Source organism: Hoplias malabaricus, chromosome 11 (genome assembly GCF_029633855.1).
Source record: "Hoplias malabaricus isolate fHopMal1 chromosome 11, fHopMal1.hap1, whole genome shotgun sequence".
NCBI classification, from domain to species: domain Eukaryota; kingdom Metazoa; phylum Chordata; class Actinopteri; order Characiformes; family Erythrinidae; genus Hoplias; species Hoplias malabaricus.
In genome coordinates, this window is record NC_089810.1 from 31,750,475 (window position 1) to 31,776,251 (window position 25,777).

The window sequence follows — 25,777 nt, forward strand, 5'->3', positions numbered from 1 at the left end:
GTTGTTTATGGCGACAATTATGATCCAAACAAGGAGAGAAGAGCTGTGTGCAACATGGTTTTGGAGGAAAAACTTTAATATGTCACTTAATTGATCCATCAATCAGCCAAATTAAAGAAAGCATTTCATTTGGGTTTGTTAGTGAAACAGCACTCACTCTAAATGGAATCAATCTCTCATGAAAGGGGAGAACACACCAACTCATCACAGACAGTCACCCGGAGCGGGAAACGAACCCACAACCTTCAGGACCCTGGAGCTGTGTGACACTACCTGCTGCGCCACCATGCAGCCCCAAAGGTGTGTAATATTTACTTATTTTAGGTGTTCAGATTACTTAAGGTGGAATGTCTCCAAATTCGGGATATGGCTAATTACATTATAGAACCTTAGTCTTTCAAAGTTTCTTTATCAAAGCACCTGCTGGATCCAAGGCAGAGGCCTGAGACAGAGAAAGTTTTGAATGTTTATTATCAACTTAGCTTTATTAGCAGACAGGAAGGCTGAAAGAGAGGATCAGATCAAGGCCGGGCCTTACAAGAGCCTGCAATTGTTATTTCCTAAAACTTGGCTTGAAAATAATTTAAACTTTGTTTATAATGACATAACAGGCAATGACTATTTAGCAACCTAAAATAATCATGTCATTTGGAAATAATGATCAAGAGGTGTGGTGTATTTGGAAAGGACAAGGCGAAAACAGATGTTGACCACTCCTTTCCCAAAATAAGGGTATAAATATTATGGATTTTCTTGAATGGTCAGTTGTGTCTGGATACAGGGAGTCTCAGAATTAACGATTGTTTGGAAAACCTTAATTCTTCAAATAAAGTTTAAAACCTTTTTTTAAAAATTAGGAAAGATATAGGGCTAAAGGTCTTTTCAATCTGAAATCCAGATTTCAGTAATGGCGGGACTGTCTGGAGTGAAATGTGTGTCCAAAAATACACATTGGTAGGTGGATTGGCGACTCAAAAAGTGTGTGTGTGTGTGTGTGTGTGTGTTGCCCTGTGAAGGACTGGCGCCCCCTCCAGGGTGTATTCCCGCTTTGCGCCCAGTGATTCCAGGTAGGCTCTGGACACACCTCAACCCTGAACTGGATAAGCAGTTACAGATAATGAATGAATGAATGTCTGGTGGAATGCTGAAAATATATAAACTCTGAGACCTTTATTGGACCACTAAAATTCTTTTATTTTACCACTTTTTTACTGTAGAAATACTAAGAAGCACTAAAGTATTTTTAGTATCAGTGTTGCTGCTGTTGTTGATCTAGCATGAATAGTTCCAGATCACAAAACCACTCCAGCATCACAACAGTTTTTTTAGTTTCAGAGAACACAGTTCAACTGTGGAAGGCTGAAAGGATTTGATACCCCTCCTTTTGACACTTGGCATTGTGCATTGGTACAATAAGCTTTCTCCTGGCTGCACCAGAAGTGGAGAGTATACGTACAAGCTATAGGAAAGGTTGTGCCAGTAATGGGTGCACCTCCATGAATTTATTATATTTCTCCACAAACCTGAGGATGTATAGCTTATTAAGTTTTAAAAATGATTGCTGTTTGTTGTAGTTACTCTTCAAGACATATACTGGCTCACAGTTGTTATTAAAGCTAACACAGTAGTTCAGAGAATAGACTCCATTATAGAGTCATTACACTTTCCTATCACTACCCAGGACTGCAGATCAAATTTTCCCCAGTTCCTGCTGAGCTTCTGAGTGTTTCTACTGTGGATGTAGTATTGATCTCCTCATCGTCCCAATGCCTGGTCACAGACCATGAGCCTGAAGAAAGGCCCATGATGTTTGCAGCATAAGCAATTACACGAACAAAGCAACTTTGTTGTCTGGCGAGTGAATAAATAGCCTAATTCAAACACAGGTTGGTCCAGAAGCAAACAACTGGACTCTAAAGGGAAAACATAATGCTGGGTTAAGACATCAAACATAATAGAGGCCTTCTGCGACTTAGGTGTTTACAGTTCTCTTTACAAGACATAAAAGTGAGCCAAATTTGCCCCAGAATTGAAGTACACTTTCACTGTACCTTGGATCGTGTGTTGGTGGCATTTTTGCTAGGGCCTGCTCTGAGTCTTGTGATCTGAAGCAGCAAAATTTCAAGAGAAAAATCAAAGTCTGGTACCTCTGTCTTTAGAACCAATTTGGGAATTTTCTCTACGTGGGAGAAGGCATCAGAAAGAAAAACACACTAGCAAGCACTATTTGTCATGAGGTGTTTTCCTTCCAAAACCTCAGGGGAGAGCCATCAGTCACAGTTACACCCCAAACCTCAGTGGCTTATATATCATCTCCTAAGAGATATTATATATATATTAAGAAATTCACAAAAATTGTACTGAATAATTGATTCTTTCCCCCACCACATTTTTAGTTAGAGTTGAACTCTTTTGTATACCTTCTACTCTTCTGTGTCAACTTTACATTATGAATTGTAAACATTGCTGTGAGAATTTGATTACATTCTTTGCTATATTCATTGCTAAAGTTATATACTTGGTTTGGATGAGGATCAGCATCACAGAATTGACTCCAGTTCATCCAAGTTACTAGATATTATAGCCGAATCACTCCAGATTTTACAGCTTCATTGCTGGAGCACTATAAAACTGTAACATATATGGTAAAATATGTTCATATGTCTATTACAAGCTTCTAATGGTAAATAACCTTCATTCCAATTGCACACTTAATACTATTTCAATTTCTGTTTTATTTTATGACCTACACTGTGCACTACACAAATTGGAGGGATATATTTGAGGTGAACAGTGTTGCAGCTGCAGATTATTATGGTGTGCATTGTCACAGCAACAGTTCATCACATCTTGTTAGTAAAAAAACACTTACAATTTTAAGTTTAGTATACAGTATGTACTGTATAATATTCGTGTATAATACACAATTGGGATGCAATTGCAATTATACATTGTCATTGTCATTTCCAGGTTTAATCTAGATTGGACAAAATGTTTCAGGTGCATCACTCTAGATTGGTGCTAAGATAACATACTATTGGAAACTCCTTAGATGTGCTTAAAGAAATTTTTAAAGGTTACGTTTGTAAAGGTTATTTTTGACATGAATAGACAGAATGCTAGAAAATTACATTTTATTAAGGAATTTACACGGTAATTCCCTGCAAGATTATATAGTATATTACCCTCTTGCAGTTAGTTACTTAATATTTCATAATCTCCAAGGTCTACTTTGTAAAATCTTTGTAACTTTTAATAAAAGTGAAAATTATAATCTTTATAATTTGCTGATGAACAATGCTACACACCAGTTCACAAAGCCAAAAGCCACTAGAAGTATAGTGACGCCTTATCACTTGTATATTTAGGTTGTAAAATCCATTCTTTTATGGCAATTTACTCAACTGCCAAACCTGTATCCTCACACTGAAGAAGACGGAATTGTGGGAGTATTGCTTTTGTCATTCAATATAAAAACATGGACACTTGGAAGCTTGGGAACTTTAATCCTCCCGTTCTGGCATTGTCAGCTCCCCTTGCTCCTTCTCTAATTTGATGAGCTGTCATTGTTTCTCCTCTGTACCTGATTTACCTGGACCATCACCACACACCACTGCCAGGCCAAAGTAATGATAATGGACAAGTTGGACAGGAACCACTGGGGTTTTTCCTGTGATGAAGACTCTGCTTTATTGGAGAAGGTCAGGATAGTTTCAGTGGGGTCACACCATTCTAAGCTCTGTAGTCAAAAGCACTCCGTGACTCAAATGAATAATAAAATAAAAAATGAATATCTACCACCTCTCAGGAGCTGCTGTGTAACCTGTCCTGACAGCTTAAATTGGTACTACTTTATTTCCCCCCTTTTTCACAATAATTATCTATACACTATGAATCAAATGTGACAAATTTTAATAAGCTTCTAGTGCCATATATGTTATCCTATTTTATCTGTTATATGACCAGGTAAATATATGCTCCCTCTGAGACAAGACACCAACCCACTAGCACTGAATGTTTTGGTGCTTCTAAGGAGAATGCAAACTGCCCTGATTTGTCACATCAGCTAACAGACTACACTATGAGCAGAGAGAGTAGGGGAGATGTGGCCATCCTTTACATCCAAAATCTTCAATTTATTGATTAGCAGCTAAGAGTAATACATCACCCAAATGTTTCTTTTGAACCTAAGTATTCTAGCAAAAAGCAATAATGTCACACTGAATGTCACCTTTGTTGACTATATAGCATGTACATATCTGACTTTGTTGTCCATTTTATCAGCTCCCCTGACCATACAGAAGCACATTGTAATTCTACAACCAGCTTGTAGTCCATCTGTTTCTCTGCATATTTTATCTCAAATTCACCCTGTTTTTCTGAGGTCAGAACCCCCAGACCAGATATGATTTTGGTGGTTGTTCATTCTAGGTGCTGCAGTGACACTGACATGGTGGTGTGTTAATGTGTGTTGTGCTTGTACAAATGGATCAGACACAGCAGTGCTGCTGGAGTGTTTAAAGATTGGGAATAGTCCACCAACCAAAAATATCCTGTCAACAGCATTTTGTCTCCACTGAGGCAGGGCTTGAGGACGACCAACACAAACTCTGCCGCAACAGATGAACAACTGTCTCTGACTTTACATCTACAAGGTGAACTAATAGAGAGGGCAGTGAGTGGACAAAGTGTTTCAAAAACTCGAGCAGCACTGCTCCATCTGATCCACTCATAGCCACAGGTTTACTGGCTGTGCAGATCCCCTGACCACTTGGACCACTCCAAGCACTCCTGCACCTGGCCTTACACACCTGGAATTATACACAAAACCAACCACAAAATATTCAAAAACCATAAGTGACTTCAGACACTACATGCATTACCACTAAAAGTGCAATAAACAACAAAAAAAGAAAATAACAAATTCCAAGATGGTGACCAGCCACAGGATGAATGAGGCATGCGATATATTGCCCTACAAGAGGTCAACCGAACACATATCCATTATTACCAAGTGGCTATGGGCTGCTTACAAGTGATAACTGTCCCCTATAAAGCTACAGCCAATATATCTGAAAAGAAAAAACGTAAACTAACAATAAATAAATAATGTTTTAGTTCAAATAAAGCTCCAGGGACAAACTCTTCCAGCCTTAAAACAGGTGTTGCTTGCCACCTAGGACAAACAATAAACCTCCAGGTGCATATGGTATAAAACACACACTACAGAGCAATCCCAAACTAATCATATAGTTCATATGCTGGTGCTGCTATACCTAACAATGTAGCAAATCAGCGGGGAGATGATCACACCCATTTTCAGTAACCCAGCAGATACCACCAAATGTGCTGCATAAAACCCCTTGTAGGATACACAAGCACAGCTGTGAATGAACGTCTATCCTTAAATACTGGAGCTAATTACCAAATCCTGCTCCACCTGGAGAGTAGGGCATGGGTAGGGGGAAGAGGGGCTCCTCACTGCTACAGTGGCTGTCTAAAGCCAAAACAGTCTGTAATAAAAGCAGGGGCTCTGCCACATGGTTCCACCCATAAAGAGAACCTACTGCTTCTCTAAAAAATCATTAGTCTATCAGAGATGTTTATTGGTGTGGAGGCAGCATTGGCTTAAAGGTTAAATCTCAGGGACTTGCGAACAGATGGACACAGGTTTGATCCCCTAGGTCAGCACTCATGCACCTCACTCTCCTCACCCCCACCACCCCCCCATCCCGGATGCTGTAGCCAGTCATTTATGTGTGTGTGTGTGCAGAGGCTCAGATTCTCAATTTCTAGGCTCAGATTCTATTTTAGTCATCTGGAATCATTTGCCATATAATGTTTCTATTAGACTAAACACTGCTTTTATAATAACTTCTTTATATGCCAAACAGAATCCCTGAAAACCGTAACATTATGAGCTTGTCCCTGAACATAGTGAGATTCTGCTGTATTGAAGGCCTACATTGATCTGCTTTTTAAAATACGGAGTCATTTTTTTAATTTCCAGTGAGGCAGACTTTTCTGTCATTATATTAACACAACCCTTCTCTGATCTGTCATTTTATAGCTGAGATGAAAAGTGAACTGATGCGTTACTGGTTTTGCTATGTGAAAGCAGGTTCAACTGACCTAAGTGGTGGTCTCATATCTGCTGTTCTTGTGTGGCACGTCTGTACAAATAAAAGATGTGCGCTGACACTAAAATCTGAACATTTTCACTGATAATTCTCAACTGTTGAGTAAAAAATGACATTAGGCAAGATGAGATATACTCTGGCCCTGAGAGTGAACATATTACTCCACATTAGAACATTAGAAAAATAAAGCATATGTCAGAGGAGCAGTCATTCTTCAGGGATTCTTCCAAATGCCAAGGTATCCATGCTAGCTGGTGAATCCAAAGGATTTTATATATTAACCAGCCAGTCCAACATGTCTATTTTCAGCTTTAGAGCCTGCTGCCTGTATTGAGCAGTACATGATTGCGTTGTAACTATCGACATGCTTTAAAGTGCATTAAAACAGCATGAAAGCAGCATAATAAGGGCCAGACATTACCACTGGCATTTCACCACATATTCGTTTCTCACGAACAAAGAATGGAAAAAGAGCAAAACAAGGGAATCTGGTCTTTCTATAAAATCAAAAACAATTATGCAGAATGTCATACGTTAACTATAGACCCCGTGTTAAATAAAGCTTTAGCTAAGAAATCAGAAGTCTTAGCACAATTTGTAAATGTTATCTGATTACAGCTGATAGTTGAAACTCTTTGGTGTCTTGGAAAATATGTATAAATAAGTTGATGTCATAAATCTATGTTTAAAAAAACAAAAACAAACAAACAAAAATAGCCATTACAATATCCAGACAGTTAAAACCAGTGTCCAGCATTTTATTAATATTATTATTATTATAATTTTTATTATTATTATTCATTTAAACTGGGAAATCTGCCCTTGCATAATTCTTTTGAGAAAGACCAAACAACTACATATATTTAGAACAATCATGACTGAAACAGAACAGCACCTGGTACCCGGACACTACGTTAGATCAGTTCATTTTGCTCCAGGGCTCCCCCTACAAATGCAGAGTGTAATTAAGATATACAGCACTGTTCTGAAATCAAAGAGAGGGGGATGGTGGTTTCAAAAAGCTCTATTCTACCTAATACAGGTAGAATGATTTTGAAGCTGTAATTTTAAGGTAAAAATAATACCTAGTTTTTCTTTAAAATTAAGTGCGAACTTTGGTGTGAACATAAATCACAAATTTATTTTTTTTTATTAATGTAGAGCAGGTTACTTTTCACCTGTGTATTCGTAGTCATGGAATTTGAAATGGTGACTCATGAGTGATGAAATTTATTATTAGTGTAGGCTTAATATATATCTGGAACTATGAAACTACTCATTAGTAGATAAACCACCTACTCATTGAATATTGCTTCTCCATCACTCCAGAGAGCATAGTTCCACTGCTCCTCAAGCCAGTGCAGCACACACCTTTACACACACTTGGCTGATCTAAGGCTGCATCAGTTACTGATGTAGAGTGTAGTTGCATGGTTCCATGGCACAGGTTATATATATTCTTTTCTCTGGACCCCATGATATGAGAACATGAAATTTCATAATGAGTGCTTTTCTGTGGCAATTTTACAAGCCGTTTCTGCATGATTAACCACTGGTGTGAACTATAAGGGCTCTTTAATGTCCCTGAAATATGAGTATTTGCATATGTGATATATTAGATATTGTAATGATATCCCTTTTTTGCCAGTAACTAGGATTTATTTATGTACTGTTTCTCCTTGTGTTGAGATCTTGATATAATTATATTCATTGTGGGTGTTTAATTAGCCAACATTTAACAATTGGAAAGTATGGCATTTGTGAGTCGACATCAACCTGTGACTAACAATGGGGCCACTTTGAATAAATACATGCACAGTAGAAGTGAATGTGCACTTGTACACCTCCCAGCGGTGGGCCTCCACTTCAGGGCTGAGAAAGGTCTGCCATATTGAAGGCGTAATGATTGCGGAAAACGTTTGGAGGCAGACCCCCGGCTGGCTCCATTTCTATTGGGGGGCTGAGCACATAATGAATGTCGACAGACTTTACAAGGTTATCTCTCTTGGCTGTAGGAGTGGAAATGGCTTTCTACCTGTGCAGATGAGTCCCCCCAGTCCACTGTATGTTACTGATGAGGTCGTGTGCTAGGGGCTGCTGAGTTTGACTCTGTGATATGGGCTTTTTTGTAATGCTATAGATAGTTCATTTATTTAGACATTTTAAATTCATGAAGCAACCAGCAGATTCATTTCCCATCTTTTTTGATGAACTTAAAAAATAACTCAACAATTTTGCATTCCCTACACAATCCATTTTTAATCTCTGCTGGTGTCTACAGTGGCCTGCTGAGTCCAATTACAACAATATTTACAAAGCAAACAAAATCTGAGAACACAACAGCATTAAGGGGCAATGCAATGCTAATGCAACAATAGAGCTACAAACCTGAGGACAGAGCTACAAAACAGAAAACAGAACTGCAAACTGGAGAAAACAACAGAATTAATTGAAATGCTGCACTGGAGGTGTGCTCAAAGGAAATGGTCCTGGAATTTGTGTTTTTACATTTGTAGCTTTTTTGTAGTGCTGTCCTTGTATTTGTAGTTCTGTTATCGTGGTTGTAGTTCTTTCCTATAACGTGTAGTTATGTTCTTGCATATGTAGTTATGGTATCACTGTAAAACTACCATGCACACAGTAAAATAATTATTCATGTCTGTCACAACTGTAATATAAAAATCCTGGAATTTTTTACAACCTTCCAAAGTCTGCGTTATCTAATCTAGAATGGGCTAAAACTCATAAACTACACCTGCACTAGTGCTTAAATGTTATTAGAGGAAGTATGAAATAGTAATTAAAATAGCACAGCATAGGTGTGCTAGTAGTACTCTATTGTGTGCTTCTGTTCTGTTGATTTGGGGGTGTAATATATATTATCCTGACGGTTCTCTTCCACCACCAGCTCATCCACAACTTGGGCACACATTCAGAGCATAGGTTATGTCCACTGCACATGCGTGCTTACAGCTGAAACTTATTTCAGACTTCACTCGGCAACAAGAAATCCTGTTTTCTGATTGGTCGATGGGTCGCTAATTCAAGACAGCTGTAGGAGCGCAGAGAATCTTGTAGGATTCATTTCTGTGCAGTGAAGTTAATCATTTCTCAGCATGAGAAATACCATGTGTGGCATGTAAGCGTGTGAACTTATTGAAATACTTGAGAGCCCTATATTTTCTTTACACCTTTTGACTTTTATGTCCTGAAGGCATAGTTCTCACTGTCATGGTTTATTTCTGTTATCAGGTAACAACTTGAGGTCTTCAGAATAATGGGGGGAGTTGATGTTGTGTGTGGCTGATGTAGTAGGTGCAGCTTCTGCCTTCTCTGCAGGAGACTAGGGTTCAAAGATATCAGTAAGTATTGATGACTAGGGTTCAAATCCCTGCTCATGTAAAGCACAGGTCAGTAAGAGCTGACTAAACTAAGGTTCAATTCCCTGCTCCTTTATCAGTCAATGTAGTGCAATTGTTGTTTGTTATTTTAAATTTATACTAATGGGAAAAATCAACTCAAGGAAATGCAGCAGTATGTAAGGGTTTGCATTTGAATGGATGAATGAGATGGTGGGGATTGAAGTTTGATGTAAAATGGAGGCAAATTTATATATATTTTTTATAAACTGACTTTCATGAAGTTCAGGGGTTAAAACCTCAGAAACCAAACATATCATCTCCCAAACATAGTTCAGTGAAACCATGAATCATGCATCGTCTCCTTGACGATAGGTGCAATGACAAAACGGCCCTAGGCCACACTGTGTGGGTTTTTGTGTTGAAAGTCTTTGAACGACTTCTAATTATCAGGCAAACTCATTCTGTCACTGCTAAAAAAAGAACAATAAAAATGTTTATAAAAGGCTATAAAAATATGCAAAGAAACAAAAAGAGAGGTGGGGTGGGTGGGAAATGCATCCTTGGGGCCTTGCTGCTGGTTGTAGTTGATGAATCGTCTAATCCTTTCCAGCGAGCATGCTCTGGATACTGAGTCGGGCAAGATGCTTGCAGATATCTCCCCTTTTCCAGCTCCGCCATTCATCATTCCCTCCATTGCCCGAGCAGAGTGTCGATAGACAGCCCCCCCCCTCCCTTGTCCCCCCCATCCCCTCCGTCCAAGTCGACGCTGAATCCCAGGCTCTCTGATTTACAGTGGCTGCGTGTGCCTGCTATCTGGCCGTGTTCTGTTCCGCACCGTCGCGCTCCGCTAGCCCCAGTCTGCTCTGCCATGTTAGTAATACTCAGAAAAGGCAGCACCTGAGCAGAGCTGGGTAGTAACTACTTATATTTACTCAAGTACACAGCTAAAAGCGCTAAAGTATTTAGCATTACTTAAGTGCTTAAATTTATTTATAATTTACTGAGTATCTTCAAAGTACTTTTACTGTTACTATTTGATGACAGTTGTCAAAACCTGTTACCTACCTCAAGCCTTTCAAGCTTCAAATATGACTCGGCTTGAACCACTTTCTATCAAGAGGACGACAAACCTCAGGACTCAGGACTTTCTGTCCTGTCCAATTTCATCGCAGAGTGTTAAACAATGTCTATGCATTATTTAAACATTCACTGCACATTTTGAAATGACTTGAACTGTACTATTGTGTTTCTATTTCTTATTATTGGATTGACTGATATGCCATGAATGTAAAAATGTAAAGGAACTTATTCAGACCCTTATTTCAGACTCATCTTCCAAATAAAAAAATCAGTTCATCAATTCTCATTCAATTCATACAAAATATTACATTACTTACATTACAAAGCATAAACAGGTGCTAATAGTTCCTTGTACTTTTATTTAAATACTGAAATACCCCATTACATAAGTATTTAGTGTTTTTATTATTATTATTTGTGTGTGTGTGTGTGTGTGTGTAATGTATAATTATAATTCATAATTCAAACATTCTCCTCAAATTTTTGCATACTATTAAAATTACAATTGTCATTTTGTTTAACAAAAAAAAAATAAGTACAATTTTATATATTTTCCTGTTTTCTTTTCTGTTCTCTTCCATCTCCACCTTGTCCACAACTTGTGCACACACTCAGAGCATAGGTTATGTCCACCTCACATGAATGATTGCAGCTGAAACCTATTTCAGACCTCACCCGGCAACAAGAAATCTTGTTTTCTGATTGGTTGCAAATTCAAGACAGCTGTGGAAGTGCAGCATAATCTGCCTTTGACTCATTTGTAGGATTGAAATACCCCATTAGATAAGTATTACGTGTTATTATTATTATTATTATTATTAACAAAAAAAGCACAATTTTTGTTGAATAAATATTTTTCTCATCAGTAATTGATGTTAGTGATTGTAAACATAGCATATTAGTGCACCCTCCCACACCACGACTGTCATTATTAACACTACGTGATGTTTACCATAAAATGACAAGACTAGGAGGAATGTTTAAATTTAAAACTTGTGTTTGCCTGAAATGAATATCCTTTTTTATTCATTCATTATCTATAACCGCTTATCCAATTCAGGGTCGCGGTGGGTCCAGAGCCTACCTGGAATCATTGGGCGCAAGGCGGGAATACACCCTGGAGGGGGCGCCAGTCCTTCACAGGGCAACACAGACACACACACACATTCACTCACACACTCACACCTACGGACACTTTTGGAGTCGCCAATCCACCTACCAACGTGTGTTTTTGGACTGTGGGAGGAAACCGGAGAACCCGGAGGAAACCCACGCAGACACGGGGAGAACACACCAAACTCCTCACAGACAGTCACCCAGAGCGAGAATCAAACCCACAACCTCCAGGTCCCTGGAGCTGTGTGACTGCGACACTACCTGCTGTGCCACCATGCCGCCCCTATCCGTTTTTTATGGCAATCTTAATTTAGATCATTCATTCTTAAGAAGCTTCTAAAAACTGCTTGTCTATTTGTGCCTAACTGAATTTATTTCACATAACTAGGAAAGTCACACAACCCTCTATATAATATCTCACAGCTCATGGTGTATTTCAAAGTGAATAGCAAGCCATGAAGTAGATAGAACTGTTCTTAGTCCTGAGGGACAGGGTTTAGTGAGGGCACAGTTCTTAGTAGCTCAGTAGGCTTTGTCATTCTTCAGTGAAAGGACTTTGGAAATATCAACAGTCTTCCAAGATTTGACTGTCAAGCCGCATATTTTCTTTTTTTCTTTTTTTTACTTTTCTTATTCTGCCTCTTATTGTCACATTGGATGAGGTCCAGCCTTTCACTTTTGGAAATGGCTGTACCTTATATAATCATCCATAAGTAGAGTGGCCAGATTCAAGATGCAGTACCTCACTAAAAAGAACCACAAAACCTGCTCAAACACGTGAATTCTTCTCCGATCACGAGAAGTAAAATCCTTTGGTCGGATGAAATACAGATTGCTCTGAAAATGCTCAAGAGCTCAGTAGCCTCCATCTATCTGACCACAATTCCCAATGGTGTATGTGGTGGAAACTAGACACTGGGCATTGCTGGAATAATAGCATCCCTAAGGTCAAACATGGTGGTGGCAATATGATGCTGTGGGGGTGCTTTTATGTGACAGGGCCTTGGAAACTAATCAGGATAGAGGGAAAGATGGATGCAGAAATATATAGAGCACACCTGAGAGAAAATCTTTCCTTTAGTGCTGAAGATGAAAGTTTCATTTCAGTATAAGAACGACCTGAAGTATAGCACCAAGAAAACCCAGGAATGGCTCTGGGAATACGATGTGATATTCTTGCGGGCCAGAGGTTGAACAGGAACCCTCTGGAGCATCTCTGGACAGATTTGAACATGGCTATGCACCAATATCCCCAATCCAGTCTGTATTGGCTTAAACAATTTAGTGAAGAAACTTCCCCTAAAAATGCCAAAAACTGTGTCTTAAGCTAGAGTTTGGACATGATCATGACCACAAACTGTACAAAATGTGAACTCAAACTGGTCAATTACTCCTTGTAATTAGTATCATCAAATCATAAACAATTACACCCTCCTGGGAATACTATAGCCTCTCTGTAGCTCTATGATTTCACAGATAAAAAAAAAAAAAAAAAAAAAAGCATTGCCCTGTGGGGGACTTGCGCCCCCTCCAGGGTGTATTCACGCCTTGCACCCAATGATTCCAGGTGGGCTGGAATAATAATGAATAAATGAATGAATGAATGAATAAAAAAGCACTGCTTTTTTGCTGCACTGTTAAAACAAAAGAATAATAATCATCATATTACTGGAAAAAATACATAGAACTAATTTACAATACATTTACACTGTGTTTATAAAGGAAACTCTTTTTTTGTGAAAAATATATTTTGTCTCTGATAAATACACAAACCATTATGGATGGAACAAATTATACAGCCAAGAACTCAGAGGAGCTGGTAGTGACGAGAAGCTCCTAGCATGCCTAGTGACTCCATATGTTCTGTGATTTTCAGGTTTTATTCTGGGTTTTTAAATTTTGTTTGTTTGGGTTGTGCTGGAGGATTATTCTGTATGTTTGTGTGCCTGTTTTAAGTTTTTTAGTTAGCATGTGAGGAGATGTTTGCCAGTCAGAAGAGTTTACTTTTCCTTGTTGTATTTGAGCACTGATGTGTGGCACCACCTGTATCTCTTCACACACCAATCCCTAATATTATTCCCTCAATCTATTCTGCACTGCACACTTTTTAAATTCTGTATATAATGTGCTTGTTTACAGTATGGCTATATCTCCATTCTCACATTTTCCACACTATTTACATGTACATCGTATGGCTAAATATCTTTTTTGCTGGTCCGCCTACCGCGTCGGCCGACATTTTTGCTTACTGACTGACTGACTGACAAGCTCACAATGTTGCAATGTACATGCACAAGTAGGGACTGTTCGTTCAGCCATATTGCACAGAGAGCACTTAATGTGGTGCTGCTAATACACTGTCTGTTGTAAGTTCAGCCATATTTTACATTCCAGTCCGTGAAATTAATTTGGAACCGTTCGGCACATTTCCACCGACATAAACTTGTTCGTGAACCAAGAAGAAATCTTTCCCTTTTGGAACTAAAGAATAGAAGGTTTTCTGTGAACCATGATTCAGTAATAGTAAATAAGACAGGAATATGCTCTGTTTGTGTATGTTTTGGGGGCTGTGTTTGAGGCATGTGCTTTGGCCAGAGCCTTGGTTCTGCGTTGGTTAGTTCACAAGCTCAGCAGGACAGCCCGGAACTCTGCATGCAACATTTACACACATATTATACCTCACAAAGGAAGGAGGACTGTTGAATTTGTCTCAGTTGAGTGTGGGTAGACATTTTGTGGCATTAGTGTGGTAGTATAAACTCCGTATAGCTGTGCACAACCTCCTTAATCTCCACATGCTTTACTCTAACCAGTTACATTGAATATATAAGCAATTGTAGTTTCTTGTAAAAAAAAAATAAAAATCTTAAAATCAACAAAATGTACTTGATCTTCTTTGTTCTTTGGTGCTAGATAATCTAGTATTTATTTTAAATAAAATAACAAGAAAAACACTGATGCTGGCGTTATATATTATGAACAAAACTTGTGCTCATTTTTCCATTTATGCATGAATTAGTCATGCCCTCCATATTTTCTGTACAACACATTCACGTAATAAAAAACACATGTAAACAAAGACATTGATATGAAGTACCAACGCTTTTCCAGACCTTCCAGTGATAAGTGTACGCCAAACTTCATTGGTGAGCCTTCTGGAGGTGTTGTGGGCTTAATTCAGTAAAACACTGACAAGGGGAGGTGCCTATCTGATGACCCCTGTGAAGAGCTAGTTATGCAGTGGGTGGTTTGGGTACTTATGAGCTGAGCACAATGAGTAACTGTTGTTGTTAAGTAGCTGGTTGCTGATTGGATCATAACTGGCCACAGCAAAGTAAGTGTTGAGGGATAGGATTAAAAAAAAAAAAAGAAATGTTATGCCTGCAGTTAGGAAGAGCGTGTGGTGGTCCCTATGTGAAGCTCTAATGGATTGGCATAGGATATTTCACATCTTACCCTGTGTGCGATTCTCATAATTGGGCTTTCCTTTTTTTGAAATGCTAGAAACACCTGTGTGAAAATGGCTAATGGTAGTCTGGCAAAACAAGGATTGCCTAGTTTCTCTTTGCTCTTGTGTTTTTTTTTTTCTGTATAAATGCTATGTTTTTTTTTTATTTATTTATTATTATTATTTTTTTAATATAAAATGTACGGTTGCTTTAAAAAAAACATACATTTTGCATCCATATATTTTACTGTGAAATTCTAGCAATCACAGCCTGTATTTTACCATGGATTTTACTTTATTTTTTATAGTGTGGTCCTTAACAGCAGTGCCATGCGTGCTAGTTAAGAGTAGCTCTGTTTCTGAAAAGGTGTGTGATAGGTTTCAGTATTTTTCAGTAGCTGTGGTGTAATGTCTCTTAGCAACAGAGAGATGCAGGGGAAAAACAGCATTAAAACTAATGCAGTGTTAAGGTGTTGTTCCTCCATTAGAAAATGCATAGTGAAACTTTTCTGAAGGTATATGCTTTTGCTCAGTTATTTGTTTGGGCTATTTCTGGGTGGCATGTGACCTTTGCTCCAGGGTCTTGGGGTCTTGGTTTCAGTCCTCACCTGTGGTCACTGTTTGTGAGGTGATTGGTGTGTTCTCCTCATGTCTGTCTGGATTTCTTCTGGGTGCTGTGGTTTCTGCCCACAATCCAAAAGCTCGTCAGTAAGTGGTCTGGTTGGGTGAAATTGTCCACAGGTGTAAATGTGTGTGAGTGAGTGACTGGGTGACTGTGTGATGCCCTGCAATGGAAAGGCGCCTTGTATAACCCTCATCAGGATGATGAATAAATAAATTAAAATTAACTATTTTTATTATTTTACTAACTTTTTTGTGTTACATTTCATTATGTTTTGTTGGTGCCAGCAGCTGTACTGCTCTGATTGCTTATACAAAGCTTTAGCTTTTGTTATTAGACCAGTATGATTCAAACAGACCATCACCCATGTTTAACTTGTTTATTATAATAAAACATTTTACCATAATTCCTCTCATAATTCACTCTTTTCAAAGATGTCTAGTGACATATTAGTAGTTGTATTTAGCGATGTAAACACAGCGCTGCTACTGTTGAGTTCAGAATGTAAATTAATTATTATGAAATGTGTGTTAAATATCATAACTCACTTTCACCCCCCCCCCCCCCCCTCTCACTCTCACTCGGCAACACACATCACAGAGCTCCTGTTTCATGTTCTACCTTGCTCATGTTTGGGCCATGAGCTGCTCTGTAGCGTTAATTTTCTGTAATAATACTTGTGCCTGTTGCTAAAGCTCTCCCTGAAACCTTTACACAGCAAATGAAAATATTCTAATCCAAAATTCATCAAAACTACATGAGGATATTATAATAAAGTAAAAGAACGGTTTCCTCTAGCCAGTTTGTCATGACTTTAACACTATACATTTATCTCCATAATGATCTTTCCAACAATACCAGCGAATACTCCAATATTAACTTTATTTTTGTGATTATTTTTCTAATTAATAGACACTACTAATATGAATAGAATATAATTTTATTTTTTATTATTATTTATTTTTTTAATCATTTGACAGCCAAATGATTTCGTGACCTAGTAAAAATATTCTGGTAACACAATGATGAGTTTCCCCAGCAAGATCAGATAGAATTATGCTAAAATATACTCAATACTCAATTAATCTGCTACTTTTATTTTGGTAGTATTTTGGGAATTAACTTTTGTTACCTTACCTTTCTATGTCATACCTCAACCTGCAAAGGCACAACTCAGAAAGCAGCAATCATTTTTGCTTAGCAGTGAGGAGGTTTTGTACACTGTTTTACACACACACACACACACACACAAGCCTGCCCGCACACTTACACACCATCTCTCTCTCACTCACACATACACACAGCCTGAGACATGATGAGGTTGATGAGGCAGAACAGGCAGAAAATACCGCAGCAGATCCCTATGATCTGATAGGGCTTTTCCAATTACCTGCCAAAAGGGCTGGTGCTTTGATTGAGGAGCTCTGCCAAGGCTTTCAAAACCCGGTACATTCCAGAAAGGATGGAATCTGAAGATTGGTAGATTGGTTTGTTTTATTTTAAAAGAAAAAAGCTGACCCTACCTCATACCACCGGTCATAGGCAATTTGCATCGCGTAGAAAAAGAAAGTGTAATGATGGTATATGTGGAGATAATGTTTTTTATTTTTTTCTTAAAGCTGTGTGAAATAGAGGTCAGCTCAATCCATGTGACTGATTGAATCAAATGCTGTGTTTGTACTACACATGACCCACGCTGTAGAAATTGACAGTGTTCAATGAAGTGCTGCCAAGTCAAATGGACTCCGCTCTTTACTCTTGTTGAGTACGGTTTGATACTTTCTACCATGAAACAACTGAATAACCTGGTAAATTAAGGGCATGCTCTAATGGGATTTACAAGGCAGCCAGTTTGATGGATTCTGACATTGATTAATTATGACTGCTTTGAAAGCCTGCATTTCATTCACACTTAAAAGTCTCTACTGACCGATTTATTTATTTATTTAACTACTTACTACATAAGTAAATCAGACAAACTGATAATAAAATAAGAATGCTTATGCTACTGTATGTCCACATGCATGTATGCCTCATTATTAGTGAATCCATCTATGTTATAGTACAGGAATTCAGGTTGTACACTCTACACAGGAAATCATGTAATGTAAATTTTCTACTCAAAATGGTTCTGGAGGCAGTGCTGCCTATGAGGCAGAATGGATGAATGTCATTGTTTTAAACAGAATGGGCCAAAAAACTGTTCTGTCCGTCAAAAATTAATTTGAAAGAGAAGATAATGTGCATTATAATGTATACTTAGTTATTTTTTTCATTTTTTGTTAATCTTGCAAACATTTCTCTCTCTCTCTCTCTCTCTCTCTCTCTCTCTCTCTCTCTCTCTCTCTCTCTCTCTCTCTCTCTGCAGAATTTTATAATGCTCTGCCTTAGAAGCAGATTCTGAAGAGGTATTTTCCTGCACATTTGTATTGTGATTGAAACAGAGCATTATTGAATACCATTCCTAACCTGTTTCAGAGGCAGCAGTCATAATGTAAATGAGCAAGAATGTACTTCCTCAGATTCTACGTCAGAGCCAGTAGAGCAGGGGTAATGTATAAAATTAATCAAGGTCCAGTTGGAGTAAATTTTTCCAAGCCAAGATCCAGAACATAATGTATAGCTTGCATTATGATCAGTGCCATATCCTGTACATTAAAATTGCCTCATAATTATAGCATTTTCTGTAGTTAACAACTCAATGTTAAATCAAATTACAGTTTCAATTATATTTCACTATATTTCAATAAAATTAATAATTATTAATAACAAATGCTCTAAAAAATGCTCTCTTGGTTCTAGAGCCCACACTGTGTGTAGAGGTGAGCCCAACTACATCTAGCAGGTATCTCTCAATGGCATGTTTATAGGAGCGTTTACTGCTTGAAGGTCAAACAAATGACATGCCATGAGTTTTTTGTGTCATTCATAGTATTTTTGAAAATATCTCCCATTGTGCAATAACAGAGCACAGATGCTAAAAACAATGCTGTCCTCAGGCATATCAACACAGGTTAAGGTGATGTCAGAACCACACTGTGTACACTCAGTTTATGTGTAAACAACATGGTGCGAAGGGTGCACTTTACAAAAATACAGCTTATGTCGTATTGAAAAGACTTCCTCATTTAAGGCTGGGTAGTGTATGTCATTCCTCTCTCTGGCCAAAGGCTGACAGCTATAATGCTAAAAACAGCTCTTTTAAAACTTCAATAACTCAGATATCAGTATTATATTTAATGTGGTATCTGAATAAGTATTCTCAGTTCTTAGTAAATAGAGTCTAAAGTTATTAGACTATTGAACCCAACATTTTCCGCAACCCAGGGGTGTTTTTTTTTAAACAATTTAATGGTAAATTCATACATAATTATAGCTGTTATTGTTAATTCACTGTACCCTTGATTTCAAAATAAATATTGAATAACCTTCAAATACATAGGAACTGAGAACAGATACATTAAATCCAGATATATTTTTAAACAAATAAAATGAAGAATGAAGTGGATCATTGTAGAAAGCCACTTTGACGATGCACACTGTTGGGTGACTTGTTTTAGTACGCAAGCTCTGCAATAACTCTCTGTGTGTATAATTGATCTTTTGTCCCTTTGAGGTGCACGCTTGAGATGAAAGAAGAGAGTGGATTGAGAGAGAAAGAGAGGAGTAATGAAGAGAAGAACAGAGGCTTCCAAATGAAAGAGGATGGCCTTTGTGTACAACACCCAACCTGAAGTAAGTCCTTTTGATCTGTGTTTTCAGATGTGTTACACCGTCAACACAGTTATTTATTTAATATTTATTTTTTTGATTATACCTCTAGTTTTAAGAATGAGCTAAAAAGAATGTTTCTGAGCTTGATGTGAGGGTCCTTAATTAACATGAAAGATTCTGCTGCTTTTTTATGCTGTCTAATGTTGCATTAGATTAGTATTCAGCTGAAGGCAGCAGATTTTGTCTTTTTGTTGCATTCTTCTCACTCTAAAACGTCTGTGCATGCTAACAAAGGACTTGATAATTATGTGATGACTAGAAATGAATGTGATGGAGTATAAAAAGCTGAAAATGTTGTATTGTGTACAAAAGTATTGGGGTAATGCATATTAAAAATAAAATAAAAAAGGCCTTTTCTTAATTTAAATTTGGGATGTTTACTGAAGGGAGGGAACCCAAATGAAGAGGGTTACATGGAGGCATCTATATGTTTGCATACAATTTGATTTGCAAGATGTTATTTTATTTTATTTTATTTATATATTTATTTATTTTCAAATAAGGGCCAAGAGGACAAAAACTATTCAGAGGTAAGCTTTATTAAATATTATTCATCATACAAAATGCATGATATTTCTTTTCAGTTAGAAGTTTCAAATGCTTGAAGCTCATATTGTTTCTAAGCTGGTCTAAGCCGTTTGCATCAAAATAACACTGACATTTAATAGAAATTCATAATGATGCTCATAAAGCTCCATAAAAAGAAAGTTTCTGCAAATAAACACTAAGGATAATGTTTGAGAGCATTAATGTTTCTTCTAAATATTATTGTGGTGGTTTTTAGAATTTACAAATTATTACTTGATTTATTTAACCATATCTATGTAATTTTACACCACTGTGTCATCAATTATGTAGATTTATGTGTGTGTGTGAGAGAGAGAGAGAGAGAGAGAGAGAGAGAGAGAGAGAAAGTATGAAAGAGAGAGCAAAAGGACATCACCAGACACAGTATTCAGTTCTGTCTGAAATCTTACCATCCTTCACTGGGAATGTAATTAATGGTGGACATGACCCACTCTCAATAAAGTTAATACAATTTTAATGCTATAAATGCAATTTAGTTGTTTTGGTTTTCATCATAATTTTATGTGCTGTTGCTATAGTTACATTTTGTGAGTTTGGTTTAAGAGACATGCACGAGACAAGTGCACACAGTGAAAAGAAATATCACGTTTCAGAACACGCGAGAGCGTTTAAAGTTTACACAGATTGAGTTTCTTTATCCAGTGTGTGTCACTGAGTTGTGTGTGTCACTGTTTTTTCTTACTGAGTTGACATCTCTGTAAGCATTCTTTTCCCCATGGAAACTGAATAACCATTCTGATAACCTATCAGAAATAAAACAAGCAGAGAAATCCACAGGGTGCACCCTCTTCTGTGAATTTGCTAATCACGGCCTTCCACAGTTTATCCTCTGAGTTTAAAGCAGGGGCTCATTTTGACTGGACATTAAGGAACGTTGAACACAGAAGCTGAAGTGCCGCTCGTGGTGTTGGTGATGAGCTTCGTGTGGATGGTGCTTTGTGGATGAAGTTATGCTTCATTTTTGAAGCATGATCTGTTCAGACTAAAGTCAACTGAAGGCCACATTAACTCATAAAAATGGGATATGTGTAATAAATCATATTTTGGCCACTTTGTCTGCTGTAAGAACACAGCCAGTACAATTTCTAAAGCTAGCACTATACTCATTACTGACTCTTTTTTTTTGGCTGTGTGCTCAAACTGTCATGAAATATCTGTTACCAGATTCCGTGGTTTTAAGAGAACTATGGGTAGTATTTCACAATTATAGATTCAAAATCATTGTGATGCTTTATTAAGCTGCAATAGGGAGAACAGAGTCTGTGTCATTGCTACTCTGGGGTTATCACTGCAGAAACTGTACTATGTAACTTTTGAGGGAAGGTATGAAATCATTTCCCTCACTCCCCCTCCCCCTTCAAGTCAGTGTAGTGCTTGAATTACATTCTGCACCTGTATGAGATGCCCAGGAGCAAAAATACCAAATCTTACTTAGTGTTCCTTTAAAGAAGTACAGGTGTTTTTGACCAGTACACCTTCACTGTTTCTAGAGAAAAGCATTACATTTATTATACATCTTTGAATATGTTAGGATCATAACTGTCCTAATATTTTGTCCCCCTCAAATGTCAGCTACGCATTTAAACTCAAGTTGATTTAGAATTGTGATGCTTAATGTATATAAGTTAAGGCATGGCAGATTTCAGGATTATGAAGCAACCTTAGTAACCTTAATCAACTTCATTATATTGACTGTATGTTCTGTGGAGTTGGAATGGCTGAGAGTCTGGCACCCAGCAACTAAAATATCTCACAGCGTGCTGAAAATAGACTGTCTACCAGAATTCATCTTACACCTTGCTTTGGCAGAATTTGAGCTCTGTGCTTGACTACTTGTACTGAGACTTCTCGGGGAGTATAATCAATGGCATTCTTTGTAAGGAAATGTTTTTACCAGTACCAGCACAACACACACTGACACCGCACCGCCATGTGTCACCAAAGCGCTAAGAATGATCCACCGTAGTGCACAGTGCACGTCATAAAATAGCAGTTTCAGTACTAAAATATTTCACTGTATGTCAGATAATAAAACCATTTATATTCAATATAATCTGCTCATCCCTCTGACTACTGTTTAGTGCACTGGCTGGGTGTAGTAGTATTAGTTTTATAATCTGTGAAGTTATTATTCATTATTTACTGTATAGAGCATTGTTGGGACTGAGCCAACATTTTCCTGAGTAGCTCCTCCCTTTCCATTTCCTGTTGGACTGTGGGACAGTGTTGACCATCACTACCATACAAAAAAGGGTCTACGTGTCTACTACGGATTTTTTATTATACTCAACTTTGACACTTATGATTATACTATGTATTACATACTCAGAGACTCGTTAGAATGAGCACTAAATGTGAACTTGGGATGCAGCTATGATGTTAGACATATTAGGCCTTAGTGATTAAATGTGTGTAAAATGTTTATGAGAATCTTTAATTTTGTATGAATGGCTATAGAACCTGCCCCAGTTTGTCTGATTACACAGATAGTTACATGAAACCCAGTTTAATTCATGATGATTGAATGAGACAGTAAGATAAACAAAGATATTGTGCTTGTATTTTTTCATATATATATATATATATATATGTATATATATATATATATATATATATATATATATATATATATATATATAATAAATATATAATAAATATATAAAAAAATATATAAAAAATAAATATAAAATAAATATATATTTATATATTTATTTATATTTATATATATATATTTATATTCCATGCTACAGTTTTGCTGGTGGATGCTATTGATTGTAGTGGCAAAGCTCAAATTGTGCACTCTAAAAGAGCCTTCAAGCATCTATTCATTCTTGCTGCATTTCCCCTTACCTTACACATGAAGTCTGTGGAACTATTCGCTTATTATATGGACAGGTACATGGAAAGATTGAGAGGTGGTGGTTTGGTGAAAGTCAGAAATGCATACCAAGTAGTAACGTTGGCCTGATGTATGAATGTTTAAAAAGAACTTTAATCTTGACAAGACGAAAGAATTTTCTGACATATCATGCCCTGATAGAGGGGTAAGTGATGTTGGAGGAATTGCACTCAAGCTTGTGGTGTGTGTGTGTGTGTGTGTGTGTGTGTGTGTGTGTGTGTAAGTGAGAGAGAGAGAGTGTCTTTGTCATGAGTAAAGAGTCTAGCTCGTATCATATCTGTCCCTCTGTGGAGCAGAATGTTTACTTTTGAAAGTTGGGGCTTGTCAGCAACCTTCAAATACACTCCATCACCACCAACCAATAAGAGTCTCAGTGGTTTCATGAACTTGGGTGCTTGAGTAGTCTAAGTGTGGTCCACATCTTTGGAAGATTCCCAGTTTGGTCCCCAGTGATACCTCAGACATCCGAGGTCTGGAGTCCAAACGAGCACAGCTGGCCTCACTCTCCCCTTATCACAAGCACATCTCAAGCCAGCTCTGAAGTCTGTTAACCGACATCACATAAGGAGAGTCATTTAGGTGCATCAGTGTACCAGAAAATAACCAAATGTAACTACTGCACTTTTTAAGGTGGAATGGAACATTTGATAAAGAAGCTGAACCTTTTTTTTTTTAAGCAAAGTATATAAACCAGAAAATGTTTGAATGTTGAACTCAAACTTGCATGTATGAGTGGAACAATTAGTAAACTTAGGATTACATTGCCTTTATGTGTATTACATTTTCATTTTTACCGATATTCTTCCCTAAGGAGGCATGTTCATGCTTTTAATGAGCTGCAGCACACATACCATTGTTTTAATGAAACCAAAGCAACGGGTTCTACTAAATCTAGTACATACAGTATAAAGGAGGTAGGCACAAGGGCAAGGCACTTAACCCCGGCGTCATGGCTAGGGCTGCCCCACCACTCTGGACATGTGTGCTTACTGCCCCCTAGTGTTCATTAGTGTGTGTGTAAATTTGTGTTTCACTGTACGGATTGGGTTAAATGCAGAGAACAAATTCCTCTGTGTGCAAGCACAGTGACCAATAAAATTATTAGAATTCTATTTATTTTCTAATCTAAAGAATCACCACAGATATTCATGACCTTATGAGACATATGATCATATGAGACCTATTTAATTTGCCCTATAGCTGAAGTAAACTGAAGGTGGGTGGGTGGGGTCATAGGTCCCCTCCAATGTCAAGAGCAAATCTACGCCCTTGTATGTAAGTGTTAATGTTGTTAAGAGAGAATGTTGTTCTGGAGACAGTTCTGGCATTCTGACTCTTCTTGAGTTTTCGGGCAGAGTTAAGGCCAGTTTATGCTTCTGTGCACCTCCCCAGAAATGTAACTGCATATCATGATGATGCTGATCACAACAACTGTGTATGGCTCCAGAAAACTTCCTACTCCCTACATAGTGCATTTCACAGATTCTAATACTACTGCAGTCAAACAATTCATGAAATTTTAAACAGGGAGAGCTGAAACCTAAAACCCAGTATAAATGTATTTATTATCTGACATAAAACACACATCTTAAATACAGTAATTATTTTATTATCTATATTATACACTATGTAGGGTGGAGTAAGATATTTAAGATTCAGCCCCAGTGTTTGGGTCATGTAATTGCAAAGCGGCATAGACACATCATCACGCAGTTATAAAACACTCGCAACTGCCTGGAGCACTTGTGCAGGCTATGGCGAAGACTCTGTGTTGATTAAACACAGCAGCATATATCAGCCTTTAGGCTTAGGCATAGGCTTAAAGCAGATTTTTCAAGCTGGGTAGGCATCAGAAATTCACATGTACAGGCACAAAAGATGAATTACAATTCATGCACATTGTCCAAATCCTTGGAATGGCCTTTTATACTCAAATATGAGCACATACACTTTGAGACCAGGCTGGGCTAAGGGACACACTAGCTTGGAGTTCCTTGGACTTCCTTGGCATATAAGTGCATTATACTTATTTCAGATACAGTCCATGCCTCCCTCTCAATTTTATTTTATATCTCAAATGGTGCTGACGGTTACTTTGCTTTCCCCAGAACCACACCATGGAACCACAGAGCAATAATATGCCATAGCTAAGGCATTGTTACTGTTTACACACGTGTGGTTGTTTAGCATTGCTAGAAGGTCAAGTTATTGGCAGACACATTCATGATAATCTCCATGAATACTGACTGTCTTGCTTATTTTTCCCAGCTCTCACACCAGCATTAATTTGTCATCCCTCACAAGCCCCCCAGACATCCCTCTTTATCACCTCAATGATTGACAAGTAGCTGTGTGGCCTAATTGAAAAACTTAAAACGCATTATTGTTTGCTTATTATTGTGCATTTGTCATCTAATTTTGCAGCGCAAGAAAGCTTTTGTTTTGCCACTCGAAATGAAACTTTTAAGAGGAAATCACTTATGAATGGAAATTAATTGAGTCTAATTTTATTGTCCTCAGTGCTTTGCGACGCACTTCATTTAAAAATGTTCATTTATTAAATTGTTGCGGTTGCTGGGACGTATTGCAGAGCTCTTAAAGCTTCTCTAAACAATGCATTATCTCTTAATCAATTACAGCCTCATTAAAAATTCACAAGCAGCCAGTTTCACACCTAGAGGCGGTGTTTTTAGAGTGGCACTGGTTGTACTCTCAGCGGCGAGGCATGGGGGGAAACTCGTTATCAAT

General features: G+C 37.8%; 1 long non-coding RNA gene across 1 annotated transcript in view; it reads left to right on the forward strand.

Annotated features, from left to right (window-relative positions):
• The first annotated feature begins 9,389 nt into the window (after positions 1 to 9,389).
• Positions 9,390 to 25,777, forward strand: part of LOC136709306 (uncharacterized) — a 42,969-nt gene continuing 26,581 nt past the window's right edge. The window contains exons 1-3 of the long non-coding RNA XR_010804486.1: positions 9,390 to 9,502; positions 19,385 to 19,503; positions 20,046 to 20,072. This is a non-coding gene — a long non-coding RNA (uncharacterized lncRNA). The remainder of the gene's footprint in view (positions 9,503 to 19,384; positions 19,504 to 20,045; positions 20,073 to 25,777) is intronic.